Source organism: Penaeus japonicus, unplaced genomic scaffold, assembly GCF_977035675.1.
Source record: "Penaeus japonicus unplaced genomic scaffold, GWHDUDI00000001_assembly GWHDUDI00000039, whole genome shotgun sequence".
In the NCBI taxonomy this organism is placed as follows: domain Eukaryota; kingdom Metazoa; phylum Arthropoda; class Malacostraca; order Decapoda; family Penaeidae; genus Penaeus; species Penaeus japonicus.
This window is the reverse complement of record NW_028234441.1, coordinates 14,419,562-14,424,972: the sequence shown is the minus strand read 5'-3', so window position 1 is coordinate 14,424,972 and position 5,411 is coordinate 14,419,562.

Here is a 5,411-nt window from a genome sequence, read left to right as displayed (position 1 = left end):
TTATATAAATTACTATCACGTAAATTCTAGTTTAGTAATAAAAAAAAACAAAAAAACATTAGCTTCCCTGCCTTCTTACAAAATACTTGTTATAGCTTTGTATGATGATGGCTGGGGAAAAATTAAACAACATTGTGTGTAAATACATTATATATATATATATATATATATATATATATATATATATATATATATATATATATACATATATACATTATATATTTATATCATACATATGATATAGATACATATATCATATATATATATATATATATATATATATATATATATATATATATATACATATATCATATATATATATATATATATATATATATATATATGTATGTATATACATATATATGTGTATATATATATACACACACACACACACATATATATATATATATATATATATATATATATATATATATATATATATATATATATATAAAACACACACACACACACACACACATATATATATATATATATATATATATATATATATATATATATATATATATATATATATATATATATATATATATATATATATAACAAGAAATAATAATTGAGATAGAAAAAAGATCCCTTGCCGAATCGCCGCCTGAATAAGCCTTGGGTGAGATCCGGCGGGAGAGCGAAAGATGTACCAAGTGGAAATTAATCTCAGCGTCGGGGAGACAGAGAAGATTTCACAGGGTAGACTCGGCCGCGGTCGCCGCGCCTCGCATTCACAGGATGAGCGTCGCGGCGTTCGGAGGTGGTGCTGCGTCGCTCCCTCTCCCGCGATGCCACGGAGGGAACAGAGATCGCCACATCCGCCTGTTGCATTGAGTGCATCTTGAGGAATGTCTGGACTCGTGCTTTCGAGAGGGATGTCGGTTATTGTCGATGTCATATTCTGGAGATTCATATTATCGTCGTCTTTGTTGCAAATAAAAGAATTAGTAATATTATCACACCCACTTGTTTCGATTGCATTTAAAAAGCAAAGACTGAACGCTTGCTTTCGAGAGGGCAAGAGGTTATTTTCAGTGTCTTATACTGGAAATTATACTTTATTCATCGTTGTTGCAAATAGAAAAAAATGGAAATATAATCCCATCCACCTATTGCTTCGAGTGCATCTTGAGGAATGTCTGGGACTCGTGCTTTCGAGCGGCAGTCTTCTTCGTCGTCGCCATTTTCTGATTCTCATCCAAGTCCTCTGGCTCTTGATTTGAACACTTGTTCTCGCGACAAAAATCTCTGAGTCTCAGCAGAGTTTTTGTGAAGCTTTGTCGATTAATTATTCTGTTGCTTTATCAAGATCGAAGGTTGTGAATAGTCTACATTTCTTTTTCTTTTATTTTTCAAAAAATGTAAATTAATTTTCTTTGATCTATCAAAAAGCTAAGTCAACTCTAATAAGACCCATAATCGTCATATTTATACATTTACAAATATTCCATAAGACAATCATACGCTCCCAAGGATCATTTGCGCCTTCTATCGCTCCAAAGAGAGGATTTCGTCGTAAAGCTTCTAGCAAGTGTTCGTCATGTACATATTTCCCCATTGGAATCGTGTTTGCACCTTTCCTCGCATGGCAAGAGCAAGGTGGATCCATCATAAGCTCTCAAAAACGATACTAAATGTCTTTCCGATTTTTAATCCCTCGCCACCATCTCTGTCTTCTTCGTAATTACCATTGTTATTACTACTATTGTTACAAAGTACTGATTGGAATAGAATAGTCATTAGGATAGTCATTATATTTCTATCATAAGCCTCATTGATTAAAGTCCTTCACAATTAGATCTTTAAGATTTTCCTATCCACTGGAGCGACATATGTTAAACTGCATAATGTAAAGGACTGTAATAAACGTCATGCGTGGTCCAGTTCACTTACAAGATTACTGACATGTGTTTGTGTTATAATTCCATTCCTATTTGTTAACATGAATAAACTCACCAGCTTGTTCTTATATATTTTTGGAATATCATTCAGCTTTTTCATGAAGGTCTCACTTCGACATGTCGTAGAACCCAATATGTACACCATATTCCCAGTATTCACAAAATTATCATTAAAGTTTGTAATCTCCAAAATAGCTTCATTATCTGTACTAGATTTCCTTACACTTAGATCGATGATTTTGCTAATAATACATTTATCATCAAAATCTACAGAACAGCTTTTTATGTCTATAAATTTCAGGACAAAGAAGAATCATCAATATACTCTTCTTCTATACCTTGAACAATATCTAACTATCATTCTTTGATATTGTATAGTAGCATTATCGATAATAGTATTACGGAAAGGTGTATTTTTTGTTATTTCTATTTTATAAATAATAACAATTCACTCGTGTACAAGTAAGTTGTCTCCTTCTTGAAAGTCAACTTCAAGATAAATATTTGTTTTCTATTAACTCAGACATAGTAGTATTTGTATAACATACATGTACACATTCAATCATGAGCATTTATATGTACGTGTAAACATTAACAATTTTCTACATCTGTATTCGTATCAATACTGTTAAAGAGGTTTTAATAAAACAATATAGAATCTTGGGAGTTTTATACACCCTTTCCATCGGATAAAAGGCACAACACAGGCCAGTGTCCACACTCGCTAACATGCGTAAAAACACAAGCATTTATTTCTATATGTACACATAGATATTAAGACTGTAATGAAATAACATTATTGCATCTAAATTCACCTAGACTGTGCACCAAGACGAATTCGTCTTAGTGTTATTCTTTGTAAAATTCTATTCTTTAATATTGTATGCAAGACAGATTTTTCTTTTCTGTATTTACACACCTGTCAATGGTACTTGAATTAAATTTAATAGTTTCATCTCCTGCCACAGTATGGCTTGAATATGCTTTTCCTCAACTGTTAAAAGTTTTGATATCATATATCATATCAACTTAATATGTATGTTTACCATCGGCGCAAATGGCGTACGCTTTTTATTGTTAGTAGAAATTATTTCGAAATGTAAAGGATAATTTTTAGGACACTGGGGAAATGATAGAATATCCTGATCAGACGCTATTGAGATAATCCATCACAAATCTTCTGAACATCCCTTGACGTACCACTGGTTATTAAAGCATCTCTATTGATAATATCTGAACCTTTTATAATATCCATCAGATCTTGATTCACAATGAATCCTTCAGAAAAGTTTTTCTGCCATCTTATTGGCATCGTATCCAGTGGGGGTGATGGGGATGACTCAAGTTTGTTTTTCTTTTTTCTCTCTTTTTCTTGAGTTTTGTGGATCATGTTTCAGTATCTTGGCTTTTCCTAATTACATCTCATCTAATATTTTCATATTTCCACTTCTTTTTCACTTCCTTTCATATTTTCAGCACCGGATGAAAGACCAAAAGTGTTTGATGTTAGTCGACGTCTTAGAAAAAATCGTAAAATGAGATTGTGGATATATAGTGTACATTGAATAATGTTATTATACTGTAAGAGGCAGCGATGAGTAATTGTTAGAGTAAAGCCAAGCTGGCAACTATTGGCATCCTGTGATAGCAGCTCGGCTTGTATTGTGTCCCATCCTTGCAACAATATTTCAACTTCTCCCCTCGCTAGGAGACAATTTATGAATTAGGGCCAAAATGAACATAAGTCTTTATTAGCTGCTTATTCAAGCATCCAAAATGAAATTAATGTAAGTAGACCACTTGATTACATGTCAGATTAAGTTGAGGCTCGCATGTTATAGAAACCCATTCTTCTAATATGGAATTTTTTTCATATTATTTCATTTACCACAAAGACTGGACAGGTTATTGTTTTCTCCATAGATATTTTGCGACATTTTATATTTTTTCTTGAATAGAAAGGGATATTTCAATTCACTGGAATGAATAAAAAAAAATAGAAATTATTTGGGCCGAGTAGAAGGCATGATTAAGCTGAAAAATATCATATGAAAAGAAAACGCACAGTGAAACAAATGCCTATTTATTTAGAATAAAATGACAACAGTGTCACAGTCAAAGTTGATCCATAATCAGATCTGACGCATGTATTAGGTACACCTTAACATAGATGGCGAAGAACGTCTAGATAATAAGGCTGTCTCTGTAGTCAAATAACAGTAAAATCCGATCTTATTGTTAATGTACTTATCAATAGTCTCTGAAGATTCAACAGAGACAGACAGAAAGATCCTTTCCATTATTCACCTGGAGACATGTTCTGTTAACCTCATCCTTTGAGATGTCATCTTTTTAAATTAAAAAGGTCCATAATATCATTGCCTGTGACAAACTTTTCAATACATTTTTTTTATAGATAAGCACGAACCTTCGTAGAAAGTTTTCTGCAAGGTAAAGATAAAGCAAATTTGCAATATCCATTTGTAGATTCTGAATAGACCCTCCGTGAAGTACGGCAGTTGTTTTCCTTCTATTTGTAAGATTGGTTATATATTTTTTCTAATGTATATAATAACAAACCTCTTATTCCATTTTTCTTATTATTCTAACCCCCTTTAAGAAAAGCCTCGAAATCTTTCAGATATTTGTGTATTGCTCGAACCTCCTGATAGACTAAAGCGAAGTAACTGAATTGTCTTCAGGAACATTATCAAAAACATACTTCTTTGTGATGCAAACATTTTTCGGTCTCTCGTTTGGTAAATTAATTCAATTCTGTCTTCTTACAGAATGATAGAAATAGAAAAACGACATTAAAACTTCGAGTAATAGATTGAAAGATTTTGTGATACATTCACTAAGGCATTGCAAAGTTGACTTTGATAAACCTTTCTTTTTATTATTTTCACCGACCCCATCGTCGACTATTATTCTCTTTCTTTTCTCTTTATTCCAAGGAGAATAAGTATCAAAAGGCGTTTTCGTTTCCCCGATTGCCGGGCTTTGATCTCGCTCTTTAATGACAGAACAAGTGCCAGACGGCGTTATCTTTCCACTGGCACTGGAATGAGCAATAGATGGCGTTGTTGCTTCATTAGCAGTAAAATGATTATTGGATGGCGTAATCGTTGCATTTATTCTGCTTCTATCATAAATAATTTCCTTATCATTCTTATCACTAACTTTATAAACAGCTTACATACAAATGTAATACTATCATCATCATCAGTAGCTTCACCACTGTTGGTTTTATTGTTCTCCACCGTTCCTTTCTTCTTTTCAATGTTATTATTATTATTATTGTTGTTGTTATTGTTGTTATTATTACTATTATAATAATAATAGTAATAATAATTATTAGTATTATTAGTTTGCGTCTTCATTATTTCACTCTCATCACTTTCTTCATTCATATTTTTTCCTTCACGATTCCTTTGTTTCTTTATCCTTCCGTCGAGGTCGTCAGTCTTGACGTTTGTAATATTTTCTCCTTTTAGACATGTA